The sequence below is a fragment of the Dunckerocampus dactyliophorus genome, chromosome 4 (genome assembly GCF_027744805.1).
Source record: "Dunckerocampus dactyliophorus isolate RoL2022-P2 chromosome 4, RoL_Ddac_1.1, whole genome shotgun sequence".
Lineage (NCBI taxonomy): Eukaryota > Metazoa > Chordata > Actinopteri > Syngnathiformes > Syngnathidae > Dunckerocampus > Dunckerocampus dactyliophorus.
Genome location: NC_072822.1, coordinates 2,463,426 through 2,490,244, shown reverse-complemented (window position 1 = coordinate 2,490,244; position 26,819 = coordinate 2,463,426). Strand labels below are relative to the sequence as shown.

The 26,819-nt window shown below is 41.3% G+C and overlaps 1 protein-coding gene across 3 annotated transcripts in view; it reads left to right on the top strand.

Annotated features, from left to right (window-relative positions):
• scarb2a (scavenger receptor class B, member 2a) overlaps nucleotides 1-26,819 on the top strand; it is a 64,392-nt gene that overhangs the window by 12,821 nt on the left and 24,752 nt on the right. For all 3 annotated transcript variants that reach the window (XR_008570023.1, XR_008570022.1, XR_008570024.1), the window contains 2 exons: nucleotides 66-221; nucleotides 24,653-24,726. The gene's annotated coding sequence lies outside the window, so the exon portion shown is untranslated. The remainder of the gene's footprint in view (nucleotides 1-65; nucleotides 222-24,652; nucleotides 24,727-26,819) is intronic.

Sequence of the window (26,819 nt, the reverse complement as noted above, 5' to 3'; positions counted from 1 at the left end):
TGTTATGCAACCACCGGGGGGAAGAAAAATATAGCCATTTAATTTGCACCTTTTGCCTTCCTGAGGTCACGCGCGGTCACCTTTGGCGAGCACAGCAAAGAACGCTTTCTTCTCCCCGCGACGACCGTCATCGGGCCGCAAGTCACCTGTGCACGCTCTTCTGACCTCTGACCCTGCACACAGCTGGCAGACACAACAGCAGCAGTCCTGAAGATGGCGCAGTAAGTGATAGAAGTGCACAAAATCGGTTGTTTACAGAAAGCAAAGGACAAAGGGCCAGACCGGGACCTTCGCAATTCTTCCTATTTTTCACACATAGCGTAATATCAATGCAAGGCTCTGACATGATGACTGCAAAAACCTGCTTTTACAAATCCACTGCACAAAATGCTAGCCAAAGATCCTCTATACCAGGGGTGTCCAAAGTGCGGCTTGTTTTTTGTTGGCCCGCAACCCAGCAGAAATGGGAAAAATAGAGTAAAAAGGCAACATGTAAAGAGAAGACGCTGAAATGTTGATACTAATAACTAAGACTGGACTTATTACCTTATTATGTATTATTATTATTATTATTAGTAGTAGTAGTAGTAGTAGTAGTAGTAGTAGTAGTATTAGGGCTGTCAAACGATAAAACTATTTAATCACGATTAGTCACATCTTGTGTCCATAGTTAACTCATAATTAATTGCAGATGAAAAAAAGTTTTGTCTATAATAAGTAGGGATGTGACTGGCGACCAGTCCAGGGTGTACCCTGCAACTCACCCAAAGTCAGCTGGGATAGGCTCCAGCATACGCCCGCGACCCTAGTCAGGATAAGCAGCGTAGAAAAGGGATGGATTGCTAAACAGGCATGTAAATCTCTTTGTGGTAAACGATACGAAACGCAACGACAACGATAACTACATCAAATTTGATGTAAAAGGATATGAATTTTGGAAATGTCGGACATTATTTTATTCAAAAATAATATACAGTTAGAAACCCCCCCAGTTTTTGAATGTTTAATGTGACGGGCAATTTGTCCCACTTTGTTTGACGGTCCTTGAACGCACCTTCTCCCGTTCTCACACGCTGCACAGATAGATACTGTATGTACTTTATTCATCTCCAAGAGAAATTCACACTCTACTTTACTGTATTTTTACCCTTTTTCTTTCACCTCATACAGTATTTGCTCCCAAATGCTGATAGTATGTGGGAATGCATAAAGGTAAGATTTGATGATGTCATTGAGTACTAATGTGCATATTTGTAGTACACAACCTCTCTGAAAAACAAGTCCAGGTGGACGTACTGGTGAATGGAGGGTCTGTATTCATTTTGTGCTTTTAATTTGATGTTCCTGTCATAGTTTAACACAATGCATAATAAATAAGATAAATTAGATCGCTATTAAGTACATATGTTTTACTGATGTGTTGCTCAGTAGCTAGTGCTAGCGCTGCTAGTGCTGCTAGCTCTGAATTGACAGAAGCCTCTCCATAGCTGTCCTCGGCTATGCCTGCCGGTAACTTGCAGCTCGTACACTCGTATGCCAAGGTACCAATGTATAAATGGCAACAAAATAACCCTGCAGTGCTTTAGTACCTTCCCGCTTCTCTCTGGGAAGTGGAAGACGACGGAGTTCGTGACAGTTCCAGTCACAGGGACAGTAGATACAAAGGACTTGGGTCTTCTTGTGAGAGCCATCTGCCAGAGCTTTGAAGCTAAATTTACCAATCAAAATACCCCTTTCTTTCTCCATTTCTGCTCGATATTTGCTCCCGCTTGTAGCTCCAAGGTGGCCGCCGCTTCCTCAAACACGATGTGCGCACGTTAATTACGCATGAAAAAAAATTGGGCCGTTAAAAATTGATGTGATTTGTTCAGTATTTATTTATCTATTCTTATTCTATTTCTTATTTTTCTTTTCTTATCTCTCCTGTCTTGCCTTGGTTGTTTTATTTTGTGATGAAGTGATTAAGTCTATTATGACATTTTTGCAGAGCTCCTGGAAATGTGAATTTCTCTTGGAGATTAATAATCTATTAATCCATCCATCTAATAATAAAACTAATGTGTGACTTAAATTATATAGAAAGGATTTTTAAACATAAATCCTTTTTACAAAATTTGAAAACATATAAATATCAAAGTGGCCCCCTACATCCTTGATTTTCAGTATGCAGCCCTCAGTGGAAAAAAGTGGGAAAACCCCCTGCTCTGTACTGTATGACAGGAGCGCTCTGCTGCTTTTAGAGATCCAGTGCAAAAATGCTGTTTTTAAGGCTCTACTACAAAACAGAAGTGGGAGCAAATCAGTCTTTTGCAAATCTTTAATGTTAAGTCTCGAGTCAACTCTCAAGTAAAGACCTGCAAGTCCAAGTCAAGTCTCACAGGTCAAGACAAGACAGGTCGGCTCAAGTCTGAAGTCATAGGCTTGAAATTTTGGAATCCTTACAAGTCATAAGCACTGTTTATTGTTCACCAAATAAAATACCATTTTAACAAAGTAATTAAGTTTAACAAATACAATGAATGCATTTTGAATTGTTATATTTTGTAAATAAGACCACTGTGACCAGACCAGAGTGCTGACATGGCATTCAGGATTTAGTCAGTGCACAGAAATGTAATCCACACCCTTGTTGTTTGCTCTTAAATCTCATTGGATGTTAACAGATGCATTCAATGAGGTAGATTCTGTGGGACAATTTGTTGTCTTGCTGGACCTAATAATGATCACGTTAGTTGAACACTTTGAGAGGGGGACAGATTTTACTCAACACACTCGGTATTAAGTATTTTCAAGTCATCAGACTAAAGTCCAAGTCAAGTCCCCAGTCATTTACATCAGAGTTACAAGTCTTTGATGATATTGTCAATTCGAGTCAAAAGTCTTCAAAATTGTGACTTGAGTGTGACACCCCCGCTTACAAAAACACTCAGATTCTCATGACAGGAGAATGTCTGTTATTTCTAAGGACAAACTGCAAAAATGCTAGTCAAAGATCCTCTCTACCAGGGGTTCTCAAATGGTCTCAACCTGGGACTCATATTTTCCAATGGTCATTACGTTGCAAACCACTTTTATTTAAGTCATTTTTCATTTGTATTATTTTTTACACTTTGATTTAAGTGTTTTTTGTTTTTATTTATTTATTTATTTATTTACAAAATAAAGTCATTTTCTATTAATTTATTTTAATTTTACACTTTTGTGTAAGACATTTTAATTATTTTTCTACACTTTCATCTCAACAATTTTATTAATTTATTTTTTTACATGTTTATTTAAGTCATTTTTATTATTATTTTTTACACTTTCATTTAAGTCAATGTATGTCAGTGTATTTGACTTTAAAAATGACCTGTCATATTTTGAAACATCAATATGCATAATTACATGTCAAAGTGCATTTTATAGGAATTTATTAAGGCATTTTATAAAGGAAATAGGGAAAACCAATAACTGCGTGCGGACAAATAATTACCGGTAAGTATCACTAAGACCACAAAATCAGATATTTCATGTATTTCATGTGCAATGAACATACAGTTTTGTTTTTTGCATGTTTGTCACACTTAAATGTTTCAGATCATCCAAAAAATGTAAATATTAGTCAATGACAACACAACTGAACACAAAATACAGTTTTTAAATGAAACTTTTTATTATTAAGCGAGAAAAAAAAATCCAAAGCTGCATGACCCTGTGTGAAAAAGTGATTGCCCCCTAAAGCTAATAACTGGTTGGGCCTCCCTTAGCAGCAACAACTGCAATCAAGCGTTTGCCATAACTTGCAATGAGTCTCTTCCAGCGCTGTGGAGGAATTTTGCAGAATTGTTGTTATTCAGCCACATTGGAGGCTTTTCCTTTTTAAGATCATGCCACAGCATCTCAATAGGATTCAGGTCAGGACTTGGACTAGACCACTCCAAAGTCTTCATCCATTCAGAGGTGGACTTGCTGGTGTGTTTTGGATCATTGTCCTGCTGCAGAGCCCAAGTTGCTTTCAGCTTGAGGTCACCAACAGATGGCCGGACATTCTCCTTCAGCAGAATTCATGCTTCCATTTATCACAGCAAGTCTTCCAGGTCCTGAAGCAGCAAAACAGCCCCAGACCATCACACTACCACCACCATATTTGACTGTTGGTATGATGTTCTTCTTCTGAAATGTGACTTTACTTGTATGCCAGATGTAATTGGACTCGCACCTTCCAAATCACTTTTTTCCATACAGTGCCATGTAGGTTTGTATTTTTTGTCTCTTAACAATAAAAAGTTTCACTTAAAACCTGCATTTGTTTTCAGTTGTGTTGTCATTGACTAATATTTAAATTTGTTTGATGATTTGAAAAATTTAAGTGTGACAAACATGCAAAGAAAAAAAAAGAAATCAGGAAGGGAGCAAACACTTTCACACCATTGTATACCAAGGAGGAAGATGACTAAAATATTGCTCAATTTACTTCAAAATAAGTCAGGCATCAGTTGTCCATTACATATTATAAATGTCTATTACATATTGCAACCACAATGCATCCATGACCCGCTTTTTGGTCCCAACCCACCAGTCGAGAACCACTGTTCGGCTATACGGCAACAGATGCATTGAGTACTAAATATTTATTTGTGCTGTATTTGTATTTTTTTGTCTCACCGAAAGCGAGCTGATAATGCGGTTAAGTCTTTTATCTCTTGTGTTTACAAGCCGTAATATAAATAAAGCGCCATAAAGCACATATGAGTAACGTCAGAGGTATTTATTCTGCTTTGTGGCAGATTCCAACTGTTCCACGACCTTCCTGAAATCGCTGGTAAACTCGCGTGTCTTTCAACAGATGTTTTGTGTTTTCGTCGCGTCCGCATCCCTCTCTATTCCTCGGCCCTGTGTGGTCCTCCTCCACAAGCGTAGGAGGTAGTTTGGACATGTTTGTGCACATGTCTGGATCTACGACAGCCAGCGCCTCATCGCACAACTGGGGAATTAAAACAACACCATCTCAGCTTACAGCATTCGTTTGACCGTCTGCTACTACTGTACATGGTGTTTTTGTTACCTTAGCACGAGTAGATGAGTGTAAGAAATCTGATTGGATGCCAAGTAGGTGCCATGATCTTCCACGATACAACGCTTTACGTTATTCCTGCAGTTTATTGCTTCTGTTTGTCCACAGATTTATACTAATATTGTCGCCAGTTTCTCCTGCTACCTTCTCCTACGCAGCATATCATGCACTGTCTTGACGAAAGAAGCAAGACACTGGTTTCAGTGTTGATTTAGGCACCGCAAGCTGTTCACAAGGCCGTGTCCCATAAAGTACACTCTGTCCCGACACGTGAACCACTTATGATAAGATACCAAAAGAAAGAGCAAATGTTTAAACAGTTTGGTGACCAAGAGCTAGCGCCGTGTTAATGTGTTTATTGAGGAACAAAACTTGAGGAAATTACATAAATGGGATGTGACCGCCATATTTTGTAAAACCGCTCAAGAGGAGGTGTTGGCGTATTTGAGCGTGTCACCCTTTCGGAACAGGAAGAGCATTTCTGTTTCATCCTCGCAGAGGAAGTGGCTGCCTTGTAGTTGTTTTGTCTACTGTATAGATGCTTTTATCCGTATGTTTTTCCAGTTGGACGTTTGAGCCTGTGTCGATTATTAGTCTTTGATAAAAATACATTCAAGGGGAACCTCAAATGTCCAACAGTTGACGCCCAACGGCTCTAATTTCACATTTCTCCCGTAGGAGCCGATGTCAAGTTAATTAGTTGTTTCCTATCAGCATAAAACCTTTACGAACCTCCGTTAGCCTCCATTCAAATAAATGCATGTTTGCCGGGTCTACAAAAGCAAATAACTGTTGGCGTCTGTAATTAGCGGCAGGTAAAAAATAAAATAAAAGTGTGGCTGTAGGCAACCTTCTGACACCACAGGTATCATGAGTGGTCAGCACCCAGCAGGTTTATCTACCTCTGCATGCGCTATAAAATGTAAGGGGCGCTCCTCAGCGCAAATCGACACTGCGCTATTAAGGCTGGCTAAGTGGTTTGTGCCTCACCGCTATTACAACATTGGTTCTGTTGCTGCTGTGTTGTGAAATATACAGTCGTCCCTTGCTACATTGCGGTTTGAACATCGCGCCCTCACTGTATTGCAGTTTCTCAAAGATGAATCAATTAATAAATGATCACTGTTTTGTGGTTGAATATGGTCTATTATTAGTAAAAAAAAAATGCATATTTAAGCAAATATACGTATATAAATGTACGTATTCATGGTTTATATTAAACATTTACAAGCATAAAAATGGCTAAATGAATGAGAACACAAATGTAAGGCATTCAAAAGATGCGATATGAAGTGTAATAAAGTATTTGTGACTTGTTGTGTGCGCCTTTAAGAAGCTGTTTTTATCATCTTCGGCTTCTATCCAAAGTTAAACCGTTTTTATCATTGCGACATTTCGAACAAGCCATGGTCCAACTGGTGGGTGCCCAGGGGGGACTGGGCCTCTTCCGTAGTTGGCCCAAAGCTGTGGAACACCTTTCCCTCTCATGTAAAAACGGTCCCCACAATTGAAAGCTTTACGTCTCGTCTTAAAACCCACTTTTAGTCGTGTGGTCCTCTGTGTCGTTTATTCTTTTTTAGTTTTATTTTATTTTTTTTTATTTTATTTTATTTTTTTTACTTCTTGTTTCAAATATTTTACTGTTCTAAGTTTCTTTTGTTTTTATTTGATCTCTTTGTTTTTACTGTAGTCATTTGTACTTGTACTTATTGTTTATGGTTTTACTAGTCTATGCAGCACTTTGGAAGCAGTGTTTATAAATGTGCTATGTAAATAAAGTGGATTGGATTGGATTGGTCTGGAACCAATTAACCACCATAAACAAAGGACAACTGTTAATTAATGTTTCGTTTTCCTTCCCACTTTCTCATACACTCCAAAGAATTACTTAAAGAAACAATAACTTAACTCAACTTTGGGATTTAAAGCATTAAAAGTTGGAATTTTTCCAACAAAAATGATTGTTCTTGAAAAATATAGCAAATCATTAACTTATTCATGGTTAATTTTTCCATGGTTGAAATTGGAAATCTAATGTCCATCCTGAATGGAATGACATCATGTTGAGACTAATTTTAGTCTGATTAGTCCTATTGGTACTACTTTTATGATATGTTTTATCAAGCATCATCATATGTGGTCAGACCTTAAACAGTGTCTTCTCTGGTGTTGTTTCACGTTTAGTCAAGTGTATATGTAGTCGTATAAATGCTTGAAGTACATATCAGTGTATGCAACTCAGGTCCATTTATAGCCTCCGTAAAGATGTGCTGCAGCTGTTGTGCTGTGTTTTTTTACCACCACCTACTTTAGAACCGCCTCCCTGAAGTACAGAACATTTAATAAAAGCTATTGAAGTCATAAAGAAGAGCTACAGTTTCTCCATGTGGTGCTTTAATGTTAGTACTAGAGGACCTGGGAGTCTCCTAGTTTGGCAACAACTCCCGCTCAGCCGCACTGGGAGCTCTTTCTAATCATTTGTAGTGAAATGAGGTAACCCGATATTACAAACAGTTCTCCGTATGATGCACTTCAATTCAAAGTACAACCACAACAAAAATAAATGGACAGTGGAACCTCTTTTAGCGTCTGAACATTTAGATGAATGGAAACTTTTATCTTCATTGAAGACATGATTGTTGATGCTACTGTTCCCAAAGACACGATGTGGCGGCGAGATTTCACCCTTACACCACCTTTCTGTTTTGCCATGAGTTATTTTTGGAATTCAATTAAATTCTATAGTTTTTTTTTACCTTCTTTATCAAATTGCTGCTACTTCAAACTTTCTGTGGCTCCATTTTGGGGTATTGAGGTGAGAAACGCTATACAATTCAAGAAATAACTCAGGGCAAAACAGGGAGTTGGTGTCCGTGTAGTGTCTCGTTGCCACTTCATTTTTTTGGGAAGAGTCACGTCAAGATGCATGCAAATACATAGAACTGATGAATGAAAGGGATAAATGAACATTTAAGGTTACCTTCACCTTAATTGAAGACGAGACTGTTCCCAAAGGCACGATGTGGCAGCAAGATCAACTACCACCTTCCTGTTTTGCCATGAGTTAGTTGTTGAATTCAGTAGTGATTCCCCCCTTTGTTATCAAATTGCTGACACTTGAAACTTTCTGTGGCTCCATTTTGGGTGAGTGAGACGAGAAACACTTTTAATTACAAGAAATAACTCATGGCAAAACAGGTGGCGTCCTTGTGGTGTCTCGCTGCCACATGGTTTTATGGGAAGAGTCGCATTAGAATGCATGCAAATACGTATAAATGATGAATGAAAGGGCTACATTTAAGGTTACTTTTACCTTAACTGAATACGTGACTGTTCCCAAAGACACAATGTGGCAGCGAGATTACCTACCACCTTCCTGTTTTGCCATGAGTTACTTGTTGAATTCAGTAGTGTTCCCCCCCCCCCCTCGTTATCAAAATGCTGACACTTGAAACACTTGAGACAAGAAACACTTTTGATTTCAAGAAATAACTCATGGCAAAAAAGGAAGGTGGCGTCTTTGTGGTGTCTTGTTGCCACATGGTGTTTTTGGGAAGAGTCACATCAAGAATCACGTCTTCAATGAAGGTAAAAGTAAACTTAAAGGTTAATTTATCACTTTCATTCATCATTTATATGCAATTTGAAACGTGCTTTGTGTTTTTATAGGTCTTGACTTTCTGGAACAGAATAATTGGATTTACATGATTTCCTATGGGAAAAATGGAATGTATTAATCACACTAACCAAGGTTCCACTGTATTGTTAAATTACCAGAAATACGTCTTTGACAGTGTCCATCAAAACTCAGCATTGTTTTATTTTATTATTTTATTATATTTTATTTATCTATTTAGTTATTGCATTTTTTGCATTATCTCTATAAAGGCAGAATTGTGGATAAGCCATCCATTTTCTATACACGCATGTCCTCACTAGGCACGCGGGTATGCTGGGGCCTATCCCAGCTGTCTTGGGGCGAGAGGTGTCGTGCATCCTGGACTGGTCGGCTGTAATTAACCAACACATAGAAAAAAGAAGCCATCTCCTAATTTAACGTAGATCCCCGTTATTCGCTGGGGTTACGGGCCACCCACCGGACCACCCACGCATAGCAAAAATGTGAGAGTAATTGGGACACTCTAGTAAAGCCTGGGTTATGTTGCTGCGTCTTGGCGCCACCGTACGCTACGCCAGCTGGCTCCTCCCCCTCCAAAACTTCCTGCTAGCTTTAAAAAACACAAATGGGGGGTTTTCCCCACAAATTAAATGTTTTTTTTAAATCAAAAATGTTTCAAATTTAGCAGCAAAATCGTTCTATATTCAACATATCAGGATGTAAATGCATGCTGGTAAAAGACATTGTCTGTTTGTACGTCACTGGGGTGAAAGCCCTCTTCTCAAATAACTTATTTACTTTTGCCAAACAGTCATCTCCTGCGGCCCGTTCACTTATTGCTCCCAAATTCACAAAAACTGATGTTCACTTTTTCTTCCTGACGGGTGTTGCAGTCGGAGTTCATGAATGATTCCACTTCTGTAATCATGTGCGGGTGCCTTTTGGGTTGGGACTATCAGTTAGCTCGAGTTCAAGCACCAGGGGACAACACTGCTGGGACACCGAGGCTTCTCTTTAACCGCTGCTTGACCCAATTTATAGTAACAAATTCACTTCAAGCGTTTCTGGATGAATCTGGCTCAGTTGTCCAATCTGCTCTTTCTTGAGTGTTTGCCAGCGACACGGTGTGCCGAGGGGAGACATAAAATGAAACATTTGAGTGTCGGGACTCAGTGTTAACTTGCTGGGTACTCTGGTGTACTTAATTAGCCTGCAGATCACAGACAGGGACTTGGCCTGTCAGTTTCAACTTTATTTCTACAAATGATGACACTGATAGTGATTTTTTTTCCTCTTCAGTGTGGCCATTACACTAATATCATATTATAAAAATGATCAATTACAATATAAGCTGTTATTGTTAAAAGTAGTGATGCTACGATGGGGGTTTTATGCTGCCTATTCCGATACAGATCATCCATGAGTGAGATCGGCCGATGCCGATCACATGGATTAACTGTACATTTTTCAATTTATTTAAGATGAATGCTATTGGCCAGGGCTGCCGTTAGACAATTCCAAGGGCTCCAGGCCCTTGCAGCTTTATTCGCTGACAATTTCACTATTTCTCACAAAATCACTGCTTTATTCTCACAAAATTACACTTATGTGCGTCATATCACCACCGTTTTTTCTGTTTTTCCTTTCCTCGCGTGTCCAGTAGTGTAAAAATTGCAGCTTTATTCTCACTATTTCTCACAAAATTACTAAAATTAGATACTTTATTGATCCAAGAGAAATTCACATTTCCAGCTGCTCATCACTTAATCACAAAATAAAATAAAACAACCGAGGCAACTACGACTCTTTGTGCAGAATTATGTCTGAAACCAACCTGGGTTCTGCAGCAGGACAATGATCCAAAACACACCACCAAGGTCTGAGATCTGGACGTGAAGCTTATCAGTAACAGAAAGAGAAAAATTCTAGTTTTTTTACATTGTCGTGTAAGCGCAACTAAAATTCCCCGGAAAGACAAAGGTAGATGGCCGCACCATTTTTAAACTTTCCTGTCTTTTGCATGTGCTCACACAACAAGTGTGAAAATGTGGCATTATGCACTAGCATAGTCTGGCTTTTCACTCTCGTTGTCTGTGAATGCTTTGTTTTGTCCTTGCGGGTGTCTGTTTGCAGCCCTCGTGCTGTCACAGGACCGCCCTGAGGCAGCGACGACAACAACAACATGATGCAGCAGCTACGTGCCGCCTTGAGCGGGCCAACTTAGTTAGCAAAAGCACACACGCACACACACGACAGCTTCACTGTGCCGTCGGTTCTGTGAGGAATTTCAGACTGGGTGTAACATTGCGCCAACAAATTTGTTTTCCCAGCTTTGTCCCACATGGGCCGCTTTTGCAAGGGTGACGGCCAAGTGTCAGGTCGGCCCACTGGTGACCTACGGAGCTTGTGGACCACATGTTGAAGTTGTTTGGTCATCAGAGGCTCTGTGATGTCACCATCACTGCACTATAGGTTTACTAGCCATGGAAAATGAGTCATCACACAGCCATTCTTAGCTGGAAACACAAGTGAGTAGTAGTAGTAGTAGTAGTAGTAGTAGTAGTAGTAGCTAGCCCAGTGGTTCTTAACTGGTGGGTCGGGACCCAAAAGTGGGTCGCGGATGTGTGGTATACAACTCATGTCTGACTTCAAGTGAAATATCTGATTTTGTGGTCTTCTTGATATTTATTTTTAATTCATGAATTATTTGTAAACATGCAGTTATCATGTTCTTCCTCATTTTCTTGGCAAAATGCCTCTAAAATGCACTTTGGACATGTAATTATGTGTGTTAATGTTTCAAAAGATGCGATTAAAAGTGCGATTAAGTGCGATTAAAAAAACAACAACACACATTTGCTTGGTTTGACTTAAATAAAAGTAGAAAAAAATGAATTCATGCATGACAGAATAAATAAATATAAAAATAAAAAATACTTAAATAAAAATGTAAAAAAAATAACTAGAAATGACAAAAGTAAAAAAAAATTACAAATGAATACAAATAAAAATGACAATAAAAGTGTAAAAAAATAAATAAATAAATAAATAAATAAAAATGACTTAAATAAGTGTAAAAAAAAAAAAAAAAAAAAAAAGACCAATAAAAAAATAAAATAAAATAAACAAAAAAATGTAAATGACTTGAGTAAAAGTGGGTCGCAACCTAATGACCATTGGAAAATGTGGGTCCCAGGTTGGCCATTTGAGAACCCCTGGTCTAGCCTACAGTTTTGGGGGCGCCCGAGTGCATCCGGCACACGGGATCTGTGGTTCATTGAGGGCAAACTTGAATTCCAACATGGGCTGAGCATAATCCCGCTCCCTTGGGAAAATGGGCCACACGGCAGTGTTTATTACAGTATACCTTGTCAAAGTAAAACACTATAGAAAGTAAACTTGGATATACTTTAGAGTGGTATAGTAGTAGTTGTAGAAGTATTTGGAACATTTTGCACAAACAACAACATCAAGAGAAAAAAGTTGTATTTAACAGGTTGAGTAGTGTTGAAATATTAAAGAAAATATTATGAGAAACAAACAAAACAAAATGAATTCACAAGTTTTGGAAAATGTTATAATATTGTGGGAATAAAGTCAAACTATTATGGGAATAAAGTCATCGTAATAATACGCTTTTTCGCCGATATCACAAAGCTGGGATGCAGTTTTTTCTTGTACATACAGTATATAACTTCTTAGCATAGGCTTTACAAAACATCAATGTGGCAAGTTGCATCCTTTCACTCTTTCACGACGTGGCTCTCGCTGGAAAAAATTTGGACACCCCTGACCTGCAGTATCAAGGCTGTCTTTTGTGTAAGATGAGTACAGTTTTCATTTGACCACAGCCACAGGGTTTTACAAGGGTTCAATGTCGGACATTCTGTCATGGTTACTGGTAAACTGTTCCACAGGTTTGCATCCCGCACAGACAAGACAGCCTGACCTAACGTGGTACGGCCGTGAGGTGTTATTACTACATCTCCTCTGACAGAGGCTCGTGGGGTCCTTTGTGAATGATTAGTCTTCCGTTGATTGGAGTAGTTTGCAGTTTGATCACATTCTCCAAGTTTTGCAGCTTATAGGAGAGTTCTGTTCCTACGACAGCAAGCTTGAGAGTCAGTTGGAACGGCGTCCTAAATGTACACCCAAGTCACTCCCTCTGTACACAGAATGCATGAAGGACATATAACAATACTGTAATAAGAACAATACAATAATTAAGTGAAACTGTCGTTCAAAAAAGAGAAATGTTCCTTACTTTTCTTGCATACTTGAAGGGGCGTTGCAAAGGAGGGAGAGACAGGCTTATTGCGAGGAGGAAGTCCCAATGACGAGACCACCGTGCTGCTTAGTTGTCACTATCTATTTCATGGGAGCAGATCCTTTCATATGTTCAACGATATCATCTTCATATCATCTTTCGGTGACGACAAACAGCCTGGAGCCGCAAAACATGACACAGCTTATCTACTTTCAAAAGTTTTCATCTGTTTTACAATTGTGAATTAGAATTCAGAAGAGCAGGTGCTTGTGTTGGCCCGCTTTGAAATCATTTCAACACCGAACCACAGTATATAGGCCTTTTTGAGTCGTTCTCGTATTTTTGTGTAAAATTCAAGTTTATTAGAGTTGATGTGTTTGTTAGGACTGTCAAAAATAGCGCCTGCCGTGCTTGAAGCCGATGCCTTAGTTCTTAGAACCCGGATCGGTGTAGTCCAATCGTAGGAATAGAAATCGATGAATCGTTCCACCCCTGCCTACTAGTGATGTTTGTTGCCATTTTATTGGTCCTGACCTTGACTGTTTTTGCAGAGAGAGGCATTTCTTTCACTTTCGGAAGAATTTCCTGGTTTTTTTTGTTTGTTCTTTAATTGGGATGTCCTAATATTTTGTACGAACGATTCTTCCATGTATTCTTCCTCCTCCTCTGCACGATCTCATGTGCAGCCACCACGCTAGCCGCTGTGTTTGACCTTGGAGGGTCCATCCACTTCTTGAAAGTATGTTTGCTCTGCTCAACCTTCCGTTGCAGTTCCGAAATCCATCTCTTTTGCCCTTTTGCAGTTGGGTGCTTTCCAGAAAAGGCTGAGTGCTTGTTTTGAGAATGCCTTTAAACTGCACATTTCATGGTTATGGATAGCTTGCACTCAACAAGACGTCTTCTTCATGTCTCGCTGCACACGCTGGTTCCATTTCCCCCTTCCCTTGCCCATCCAATCAGCAGTCAGAACGCAGTTGCGATGCGTTCACGGACTTGCAGTGAGTCGGATATTTCAAAGTCTTGTTTGAAAATCCCCATTTCCTCGCAGAGCTCGGCGTGGGAGCCGCAACAAACGGGCTGAAGAACTGTCACGTGTCGCCGACCCCTGTATTATACTTTTAAGAAACTGGGAAAAATGACCAAAAATGTGTTGAAATTCCTGAATCCATGCTAAAAATGTGACTGAGTTCATTCTTGGCTCATTCCCCTTGCCTTCACGTTACTTTGCGGCAAGTGGTTAAGTAGTTTTTGCGTAATCCTTCAAACAAACAAAGAAAACGAGGGTGTTCCTCGGGCCAGCTGGGCAAATGAGGAAGTGTGCTGCAAATTTTCCTAAAGTGGAAAAGCCAAATTGTGGATCTTCCTTGGCCTGTGTGCCACGTCTCTTGGCAAAGTCATTTTGCACGCAAACAAAGCTTACCGCCTTGTCGGAGGTATCAAGGCCAGCATGTTTGGAGTTTATGTTTACGTCAAAGCACTCGGCGGTGTGTTGTTGTAGATCAGTGGACAGATAAGGGTGTTATTTTGGTCCTGACCTCCCCTCCCTCTTATCCGACCACTTGATTGTGATGGAGGAAAACCCTGTTGACTTTCATTTTTTTTTTGTACCACAGCAGCAGCAGTATAGCACCATTTGGTTCCTCAGGAGGAGGATTTCCTTCCTTCTCGCGTGTCCCGACTTATAAATATTGAAGTACAATGCCTGTGAAACGGGGCATTGTCCGCAAACAGCTCTCTAAATGGCTGCGTGAGGATGGTGTGACCGAGGAGGGCTCGGCCCCTTTAGGAACAAGTAAATAGTGCTGGAAGATGTGCTTGACACATGTCACCTTCCAGATGTTGGGTTTGCTGACGTGCTCACACAGGTTGAGGGTTTTCATTCATTTATACTTTTTTTTTTAAATCCCGCACCATTATGGCTAAGTCAATTAAAAAACAACAACAACAAAGCAACGGGGGGAAGCATTAATTTCCCTCCAGAGACTTTCTCATGGACGGGAGGAGCACAATCGGGGGAAGCTGGTGCGATACACAGGAAATGTTTTTGTTTATGGTAAAAAATCACCGGCTGTGGCAGCGTGCTGGCTTTCCCTTCCTTTTTAACAGCCACTAAGGATGCTGGGCAACTGGAAGAAAACAAATGCACCGCAGAGGATGTGCCGGACGCAATACAGGTGTGACAGGTTTCCCTTTTTCGGGGTCATGTGGTCAAGGTGCCGCACGGTTTTTAGGCGAATCGGAATTCATTTTTCAGGAGCTTGTCTCAAAATACGGCATGCTTATTACAGTATTTGCTAAAATAGCTAATTGACGACTCATCAGGAAACAATACACAGAGTGTTGAACACAATGCGGCTTGGATTTGGACGTCATATTTCCACGTAGGAAATCATGGAAATAGAAATCATGAGTTTCAGGGTCGAACTGTGGTCATCACACAACGTTTCCTAACCGCAGCTTCCTCCCACATCCCAAAAACATGCATGGTAGCTTAATTATCCACCCATCCATCCATTTTCTATACTGTTTGTCCTCACTTGGGTCGCGGGTATGCTGGAGCCTATCCCAGCTGTCTTCAGGTGAGAGGCGGGGTACACCCCGGACTGGTCGCCAGCCAATGGTAGGGCTCATATAGACAAATAACCATTCACTCTCACATTCAACTCTATGCTACTAAAGCTACTCCTGACATTTGAACCCAGGTATTCCCGATCTCCAGACTGTGACTGTGTGGCCAACATGCTAACCACGAGACCATGCTAACCGCTAGAGCAAAAATAATATGTTAGTATCATAGATTTGAAATATTAAAGAAAAAGTACATAATTTTTTTTAAGTTGTGATGTTATGACAAACAACACAAAGCTGTCATTTTTTAAAAATGAAGTTGGGGTATGGGAATAGAAATAAGATTATCATACCAAGATTATTTAGGAATAAGGTTGAAAAATATGGAACATTTAAAAAAACAAAAAACAAAAACAAAACAAAACAAAAATGGGGTTAAAAAAAAAAAAGAGTACCACCACTTTGTAAAAAAGCAGGCTTCGCTACACATCTCAAAATCAAGACAACTATCCGCCTGTAAGTTTGATCAGCTTGTTTCTCTTCAGCAAACAGGCCAACTAACCTAGCGTGACGCAGCAGTTAAAACGTGAGCGTAATGTTAGCTCACGCAGCTATGCTAGTGTTGCAAATGTTTGTGTCCTCCTTAAAGTTAAATATTATGTCGGACAAAGTGGCTACGTCTTGAAGACACGCTGGTGGACAAACACAGCTCAAAAGGGCGGATTCCCAGTCGGGTTCACGAAAAGCATTTTTAAAGTGTCTAAATTCCAGCATCAAGGCAAGTACAAGGTTCCAATATGGTATTCCGGGACAGACTGCACATTTCCCGAGCAATGTTGACGTCCGTTCTCCCTTGGTCCGTGCTCCATTAATCATCCTGCGACCTCTCATCTTTGTCCCGTGACCCTTGGGGCCCTGGTGCAGAGGATGGGCGATGCAGGATGAGACCCGACTAACAATAGATGAACTCCAGAGGCTATAAAAGCGTTAAAACGAGATCCATCACGCATAACCCCAAAGTCACATTGTGCCATGGATCCAAAGTCTGACACTGAAGACAAAACATAAAAGGCTCCAATAAAGAAAGTGTATGTTTGGGATTCATGAGCCCTCAGGGTCGCACTTTGAGGTTTATTTACTTAACAGCAGTTAAGTGATGGACCGACCATAGGATTGTTTTGTCCTTGAGAGGCGCGGTTCATTTCCCACCATTCAACTCGACGGGTTTTGTAACCGGAGACGGCGGCTCATTGTTCGCGCCCGGAGCAGCAACGTGTTCATTTAAGATTTAAAAACGAAAGAGGTACCGTATCACACACGGCGCGTCACAATAGCTCCGCGAGAACACAACTTGAGAGCTTTTTTTTTTTTTTAATGAATAAAATTGTCCGCGTTGACCTTTGTGTGGCTGCAGGTTTTGCACGGAGTTACGCAACACCAGCATTGTGCGTTATCACAAAGCCCACCCGCCAATTTGCTCCGCTCCATTAGAGTCGAAAAGAGGCTCCCCATGCGGACGAGCCGGGGCGTGGCTCCAAAGTCCTACGCCCCTGAAGTCGTCACATCACGCCATGTTATATATTCTGCAACTCTTTTAAACAAGCATAAGAGGTCCCACACGAGTGTCTTGTCCAAAATCTCGCTTTGATTCTGGAATTCAGACACATTAAACATGCCTTTTGTAAGCCCTGCTGCAGGGGTGTCCAAACTGCAGCCCGGGGGCCATTTGCGTCCCGCGGCTGCTTTTCTTAACGGCCCGCGCCACATTCTAAAGATACAATTTAACAAGAAAAGCAAAAATTTACAAACCTGTGGCCATTTTACAAGAATGAAGTCAAAATATCGGCAAAAAAAAGTTAACGAGAAAACGAGAAACGAGAAAAAGTGGTAACCTTACCAAAATAATGTCAGAATATTATGAGGAAGTATAACATCATTTACTCTCCGCCATTCCGCGGAATTGGTGCGTGTGAAAGTTTGTGTTCGTGCATGTGTCATCGTGCACACGCTGGCTTGCGACGCGATCCCAGGAAGTTGAAAAATGTTCCAACCTTTCATCGCTGTCGCCCAGACGAGGACCAATCAGGGGGAGTTTCATTGATCGACCAGTGAGCGGACAGGATGCTAATCAGCACGCTACACTTGCCGTGTCAGATATCCCGGAGCTATTTGACATTTCTAAACTCGTCGGCGCCCGAGTAAACGTATTGGATAAGTTTACATTCATTTAAACGGACATTTATGTAAGTTTATCTTCAATACTAGCAAGATCCCATACTAGCAAGAGTACTCCATCAACACCGCTTTTCCTACTTTGGTATCCCCAAATTCCCTCCACATCTGACAGCCGATCAAAACCGTGGGACACTCGTACAATTCGCTCTGGGTGTGAACACGACGCTCACGGTTTTCTACGCGTTGTGGCGCCCATTTATGTTAAAAATGTTGTTTTTAACTTGTAAAATTATGAGAAACAAAACAAGTTTTGGAAAATTAGGTTGCGGAAAACATTATAATGTTACGAGAACAAAGTCCAAATATGGGAATAAAATCTGAATTACGAGAAGAAAATTGACCAAAGTTGAAATAGTTGGAAAATAAAATGGAAAACTGCAGAAATGGAAAAAAACAACAACTGAGAATAAACTTGTAATATTATGAGGAAAAAGAATGTCATTTTAATAACATACAGTTGAAATATCAAAGAAACAAATACCTATATTTTTTTAATTTGTAATTTTATGACAAACAAAATAAAGTTGTCATTTGGGGGGGGGGGGGGGGGGGTTCTAACATGACGGGAATAAAGTCCAAATATTAATGGAGTAAAGTCATAATATTACGAAAAGAGCATTTACAAAGATTAAAAACACACGCACGCACGGGGAGGACATGCCACAAGCAGAGATTCCAAACCAGCTTTTCCTGATCTCCTCACTGTGTGGCCAACATGCTAACCACTCGGCCAAAAAGTATACATACTTAACAGTGATAAATGGTTAAAAAAAGGAAAATGAAATGATTAAAGCAGGTGTTTCCTACATGATTCCGATCATTTTCAACCCACTCATGTACAAAATACCGCAGAATGGAAGCTGGACGACCTCAAGTTGTCAGGTTTTGGACAGGTGTGATACTTCAAGTGTGCTGTACTGATGGCGCTCGGAGTGGTCCAAAGAATGCTCAGGTCAGCGAAAAATTACAGGCAGCATTGGCCCTCAGTGGAGGAAAAGTTTGGACACCCCTGCCCTAGTGGCAACACGCCGTTTTGTGTGTCTGTGGCTTGAATGCAAACGAGCTCGTCTGTCCACATGTAACCCGGTAACGGTGCTAACATTACAGTCGCATTTGAACAGCAATATCCTGCTAGGTTAAGCCGATTCAAACTCACAGCTCCCACGTGTGTAACTTGCATTTTGAGACGTGTAGCGAAGCCTGCTTTTGTTCTTACAAAGCTGTCCTACCGTGAAGTGGCAGGCACAAACGCATCATCTAGCTAGGGGCGGTTTTGCCTCCATGAAGCTTCATGAACAAACAGTACAGGCCAAACGGCGCGTTTTCTTTATTTTCATGACCACTTACATTGTAGATTCTCACTGGAGGCATCAGAACTATGGATGAACACATGCGGAATTACAGTATGTACTGGACAGGAAAGTATGAAATAACTAAACATGGCTTATATTTTACATTCCTCAAAGGAGCTTTTTTGATAGCGCTGCAAACCCTTGGTGTTCTCGCTATGAGCTTCATGAGGTGGTCACCTGAAATGGTTTTCAGGGTTACTTAGTGGAATTTCTTGCCTTATGAAAGGGGTTGGGAGCATGGGGTTGTGTTGTGTGTGTCCAACCCTTTGGCCTCTACTGTACTGCTGTTAGAACATTATTAATAAGTCTCTTTTTTTCATAATTGGGTGACCTTTCATTCTTCATCTTAGCAAGATATTTTGCATGTGTCCAATGTGGGAAGCATGCAAACAATTCAAGTACGAGTAAAAGTACTCTGTCACATTCCGCCACTAGTGCGAGTTCTTCCTCGGCCGCGGTTCTCTCCGAGGAAACCAGGAATTAACCCGGAGATAAATCCAGCGTACTTTACCTTAGAATGGCCGGCGTTGCATGCATATATCAGCTGCAGTGAAAAGGGTCTGGCACTCTGCTCCCACGGCCTGGCTTGTATATCAGCCTCTCGCCTTACACGGCCTGTCTCGGCCCGTTAAAGCACCGTGACTTAATGCGCGGTACCAGGCTCCGCTGTGGTGCGGCTGGTATTTACTCAAAGTGTTAATGTTAACTCAGCGCCCCCGTCATGTTGATGTAAGGAGGGAGGACGGATAATGGTGTATGCGGCTAGATGTTTCACTTTGACTCTCTCCCTGTGACCCAGTTTCCTAGATGACCCGTATTGCCATGATACCAACTGTATCATATCATGTTCTAATGTCAAGAAAACCAGGCCTGGATAAGTTCACTTCCTGAATGTGTGTTCTGTTTTTCAATAATGCCCACAATAAATTGTGCAATTGAATTGATGGAAAAATGAATCTAACTTTTCCCAGCGAGGGCCACAGAGTGAAAATGAAAGCATGGAGCTTTGCCGCTTTTATATGCTGGCATATGCTAACAAGTTCTATGTAGTTCAAGAAAAAACTGCACTTCAGCGTTTGATGAAAAAGCCTATTATTCATATCAACTTATTTTTTATTTGTATTTGTTTTTTTAATTTTCCAAATATTTCAACTTTCTTCTTAAATCATCTTTGTAAATGCTCTTCTCGTAATATCATGGCTTTATTCCATAATATTTTGCCTTTATTCCCATAATATTAAAGCTTTTTCCCCCAACCTCATTTTCCAAAAATGACCAATCAGTTTTGTTTTGTTTTGTTTGTTTCTCATAGTATTACAACTTCAAAAAAATACATATTTTTTCTTCAATATTTCAACTTTATGCTACTAAAATGACATTATTTTCCCTCATAATATTGTGACTTTGTTCTTGTAAAATTGCAGCTGTAGTTTTTAGTTTTCCAGCTATTTCAACTTTTCCTCGTAATTGTGACTTTATTGCCATAATATTTAGACTTTATTCATGTTATATTATAACACGATAACTTTTCCCGCAACCTAATTTTTCAAAAACTCTAACGTTATTTGTTGTTTTGTTTGATTTTCAGAAGATTGCAACTTGAAGAAAACATTTATTTATTTAATGTTAAAGTTTTATGCTACTAAAATGACCTTATTTTATAGTTAGTGTTTCGCATTAGATTACAACTTTTTTCTGTTGATATTTTGACTTTATTCTTGTGAAATTACTGCCGATTTTTCAGTTTTTGCTGCTTTGTTTTCTTGTTAAAGTCATATTTTTTAGAAAAAAAAAAAACGCAGGCCGCAAATGGCCCCCAGGCCACACTTTGGACACCGTAGACGAATGTTTTTAAAAATATTTTTTTATTGTAAAAACATATTTCTATAACATATTTTTTAAAATAATATATCTATTTTAAATAATCATTTTTCTCTCATGCACAGTGCGGCGCCAGCAGCGGCGATCAGCAGGCACTCGTTCCCAACTGTTTGGGTCAATGTCTGCCATCTTCATGCCTCTATTGCAGACATCCTTGAGACGTAACGCTGGGCGGCCTATTGGATGCCGTCCTGAGTCTTCCGTGCGGAGACTCAGGACGGAGATTGGAGATTGGAGATTGACATCGAGTAACAGATTACTGGCAACTGTTGAGCCTGGGTAGGTGAAGTGGTCCCCAAGCACCTCATTGTTGATGCTGATTGACGGTGGTGCAGGGACGTCCTGGCCCATGACTTTTGTTTTCTTGATGCTGATTGTCAGCCCAAACACCTTGCAGGCGTGGGCAAGCCTGTTGATCAGCCGCTGGAGATCTTCTTCCATGTGCGAGCGCAGGGCTGTATCGTTTGCAAACAGTGACTTTCTGATGAGAGCTGTGCGGACCTTGGTCTTGGCCTTCAGGCGGGACAGATTGAAGAGCTTCCCGTCGCTTCTGGTATGCAGGTAGACACCTTCTACGGACTCCCTGAATGCAAAGTGCAGCACCTGAGAGAAGAAGATGCCAAACAATGTTGGCGTGAGGACACAACCCTGCTTTACACCGCCCCTGATTGTGAAGGGTTCTGATGTTTCGATGCCATCATCACATGGTGGCGTTGTTATTAAACCCCAAATTTTGAAGCCCATACATTGAATTGAATTCCTTACGAAGGCCCTGCAAAACACCCACGGTAACTTTAGGGTGTTTTGCCGAATCACCACCAGATTTGCAACACACCTTTCAGGAACTGACGAGCACGTGTGCGTCAAATTTGAGCACGAGTGGTAGAAAAATATGGCCGCCATCAAGCGACATCTTTGCGGGGATAGGATATAGGATATACAGTATATAAATACAGTATAGGGTATTTGTCTTTTTGACCACAACCCATAGGGGGCACCACCATCAATAGATGCAGTAAAAACAATGGCAGATTTCTGAAGGTTGTCCAGGTTTACGTATTGTTAGTAGCCAGTGACTCCAAAGTTCCAACAACCACTCCATCTCGACACGCCTGTTTACCTTTGGCGTCTTTGTTGATAGGCGGCCGTACGAGCAAGGACGCGCTCGTGTTATTTGTACCGCAAGAAGGTGCGGGCAAAGTGCGACATAATCATCATCGGAAGGGTAGTGATGACGTGACTCGGTGTTTGCATTCCGTGCTTGCTTTGTTTCCTTAACCCTGCAGAGTCGTTTACATTCGCCAGTGCAGCCTCACGCCAAATTTTCTTTTAACAGGGGGAGCCGATGTGCTTTTACCTCGTCTCAACTGGAAAAGTGTTGTAATTATTAGATGTAAACAAGTCGTTACCCTTTTGGCTCTGCCATTATGGGTGATTCATGCTGATATTTTCCTGTCCTTGCTCATGAATGGACATGTTGTGCTTTGCTGTTGAGACCAAAAGCTATCGCAGCATTTTTTTTTTCCACGGTTTGAGAGTCACAATGAGCACAATGAGTGATTTGTAAGGACAAGACTCAGATTCTCTTATCCAAAATCGTTTACTTTCTGCAATCAAAGTCTCCTTGTTGTGCTCCGTGTGAATTTAGTTTGGCATGTTGGCATGAAGTATGGTGTTGTACGGCGACCAGAAGAAGGGGCCTTCCTACAAGGCTCGCTGCAACAAAGGTGTGCAAAGTGCAGCCTGGGGGCCATTTGCGACCCCGCAGCATGTTCTTTATTGGCCCGCGGCGCATTCTAAAAGTCAGTTGACGACTGGGCCTTCAGTGGGGACATATCCGGCCAAAAAAAAATTTACCAGACATTCAACCGTGTCCCTCACGGTGTCCTGTTGGGGGTGCTCTGGGAGTACAGGACTGGTGGCTCGCTACTACGTGCCATTAGGTCCTTGTACGACCGGAGCAGGAGCCTGGTTCGTATTGCCAGCAGTACATCGAACCTGTTTCCAGCGAACGTTGGCCTCCGCCAAGGCTGCCCTTTGTCACCGATTCTGTTTATAATTTTCATGGACAGAATTTCTAGGCGCAGCCAAGGTGTCGAGGGGGTCCAGTTCGGGGTCATCTGTGCTATTTGCAGACGATGTGGTCCTGATGGCCTCATCGGGCTGTGACCTTCAGCGTTTACTGGGGAGGTTTGCAGCTGAGTGGGAAGCTTCTGGGATGAGACTTAGCACCTCCAAATCCGAGGCCATGCTTCTCAGTCGGAAAAAGGGTGGATTGCACCCTGTGGGTCGGGAATGAGGTCCTGCCCCAGGTGGAGGAGTTTAAGTATCTTGGGGTCTTGCTCACGGGTGGGGGAAGTTGTAGCGTGAGGTCGATGTGGAGGATCGGCTTAGCGTCTGTAGTCATGCGGTCGCTGTACCGGACCGTCGTGGTGAAGAGAGAGCTGAGCCGGAAGGAAAAGCTCTCAGTTGACCGGTCGTTCTACCTGTATGTTCCCAACCTCACCTACGGTCGTGAGCTTTGGGTTGTGACCGAAACAACGAAATCGTCGATAAAAGCGGCTGAAATGAGTTCCCTCCGTAGGGTGGCTGCACTCACCGTAAGAGATAGGGTGAGGAGCTCGGTCATCCGGGAGGGACTCAGAGTAGAGCCGCTGCTCCTTCACATGGAGAAGAGTGGCATGCCCAGTCAGGAGAAGCCCCCGGGGCAGACCTGGAGGGATTATGTCTCACAGCTGGCCTGGGAACGCCTTGGTGTCCTCCCGGTGGAACTGGAGGAGGTGGCCGGGGACCGGGAAGTCTGGACTTCTCTACAGAGACTGCTGCTGCTGCTGTGACCCGGACCCGGATAAACGGAAGAAAATGGATGGATGGATGGAACTCATAATTAGGACTTTTTATCTCATAATTCTGACTTTGATTTTGATAATAGGCCATAATCAAGAAACAGACATTATCAATCAATCAATCAATCAATCAGTTAATTAATTAATTAATTAATTAGAAAAAAACCGTCAAGCGAGGGAGTGATGTTCAAACTGCGAAGTGGCGAGGGACACCTGTGTGTGCATTTTGCTAGCTGCTGCGGTACAATCCAGGTTAACACAGCCATGCTTTTATGATGAAGCTTACTTTGCACTGAACAGGAAGTGCACCTTTTCATGCTGTGTAACTTGACAGTCGTTATGTGGCTGTTGGGGTTTCACAGTGTCAAGTGACCTTTGGGTCTCAAATTTTATGTCGACTTCAGCGGGGACTTTTTGATGAGTCGGTCGGCCGAGAGACGAGGCCGACGTAAAACGGTTTCAATGCTTTGTCACCGGTAACACAAGGCTGGCATTTCTGATGTTTAAATATACAGTTTATTTATCATATTAGCACATCTGCATTATTTGGTTTTAGCCTCTGTAAACAATTAAAAATATCACAATGGCTCCTGAATCCTTTGATAGTTTTTTTTTGTATGCGTGCCCTCGGTGAGAAAGTTTGGACACCCCTGGTGTAGAAGAAGAGGAGGAATGATTGTCGCTTTGCTGAGCAAACACAAAAAGGTTGAACCGTTTTAGCCCCTCTTCACCCGTCTTCCACTCTTTTCTTTGGGCGCAAACAAAGTTGCTGCAAACTGTTATCCTTCCCCCCTGATGATTTTCTTCTGCGTTCTCTTGTTTGAACAGATGCCGGACCTCCTCCTCCTCCTCCTCCTCTTCCACCCCGGCCTCCTACATCTCCCGTCCTCTAGCACAATGAGGTAACACTCAGTGACATTAATGTGAAGAGTTCAGCCCTGTGGGTTCCTTCCAGAGGGGCCGACATCAAACGTCGCAATGTATGTCACTTCCTGTGCTAAAAACATGGCCGACTCTTTTTAAGAATGGGCTTACGCAAGAGGCTGTGACCGCGCTCACCTTCTACAGTAGCCTTTTTATGATTACAGCATGCACGTGTCCAATAAAACTTAGTCTATGAGAAACAGATATTGTTTGCACGATATAAACCCATTCAGATGTTTGCTTATTGTATAAAAGCTCAACGGTCAACTGTGTGCTGTTACTTACGGGTCACAACATTAGGTACACCTGCACAATCTAATGCAGGGGTGTCCAAACCTCTTCCGCTGAAGGCCGCATACTGAAAACTCTAAAGATCTAAAAAATACAGCCTCCATCTGCTCATTTTTGCATTTAAAAATGTATTTATTTTTTTACAAACTATATTCCTATGAATCTTTTTCCTCATATTATAACTTTATCCCAAAATATTCAAATTTATGTCTCGTAATATAACTTTTTCCCAAATTTCATTTTCCAAAAGTTGATCTTTATTCTTTGTGGGGGGGGTTTTTGCTCATATTATGACTTTTTTTCCTCATAAAATTATGACTTATTCTTGTAAAATTATTACTTTTTTTAAAAGGTTTTGAAAGATTTTTTTCTTTTTTTCTGAATAGTATAACTTTATTTTATTCATATTTTTTATAAAATTAATACTCTTTTCTTCCATGTTTTTTTTCTTTTAATTGTATTTTTAGACCGTGCCAAGGGCCATTTAAAAAACTGGACACCCCTGGTCTAACGAAACCCAATACAAGAGCTACAAAAATAATAATGGCCCATTATGATTGACACTTTTTGAGCTAAATACATAACACAGGAGTCTGGTGGAATTCCATTCTTTTGGAGAGGTGGGGGGGGGGGGGATTTTTCCGCAAGTAATGATGTCAAAAGAAATAGTCCGTTCCAGGGTCAAACTGTCGCCATCATGCAACCTTTATGAACAGTACAGGTGATGTTTTAAAGTAAAACAAGTGCCGCCGCCGTTAAAGCAGTAAAAGAGTCGACCATAAATGCTAAATTATAGTCTTGGTGTATATTTATTTGCCTAAAGCGCAAAGCAGATGCAAAGCGTTAATTGGAAGCAGGTGATAACGGGAGAGAGGAAACGTCAGAACTCATTATACATAACTGAATTTTTTGTTGCTGCGTAGAAACATTTTAAAGCGCATGCAGAGTTAGATAAAGCTGCTGGATGATGACTGATACTTCAAATGCCTTGTGAAGTTTTTTTTTTTAATGGCAGGAGGTTGCCTACAGCCACGGCAGTAAATATGCCAATGTATATTGACCTGGTGCTAATTACAGAGCCCAGCTTTTATTTGCTTTTGTAGAGCGCGCTTGTAGACTCTGTGGTTAATTGACTAGAGCAGGCATTCCCAACCACTGTGCTGCGGCATATTAGTGTGTGGTATCCACTTTCGCTTGATTGTTCTGAAAATGATGACTGGAAATTCCTTTGTGTAAGCCGCTACTTTTTCTCACACTTTGAACCCTGCGGCTTGTACAGTGATGCGGCTAATTTGTGGTCGCGTTCTGGTCTCGCAACATCCCGTGTGCTTCAGAGCAGTCACTTTGCGCTTTGTCGTCAATGACGAGTGATGTGCGATACCGCTGATTTCTTTTCCGATTCCATACGGAGTTAAATTCCAAATTAAAAAGTAGTGTATTTCAAATCACAGCACAGCTCATAAAATAAGGAATATAAGACATCAGAGTAATTTGTTCATTTATTTTAAACAACTGCATATCATTTAGACAAGGTCCACATTACCTCAAATGACTGAACTATCAAAGTATAAATATTTTGATTTGAGAATCTATTTTGAGCGTAAAGATCTGGTGTCGGAGGTATCGCTAATTCAGTATTGATCTGCACATCACTGCTCATCATGGAGACCGCGGGGAGAGGTGCATGTGATGCAGCTTTCAGGTTGAATGCGATCGAGTGGCTTTTGCTCGGGTCTGCCAGTGGATCTTGGCAGTGTGGGGCTGTGTCGGGAGGTCCACT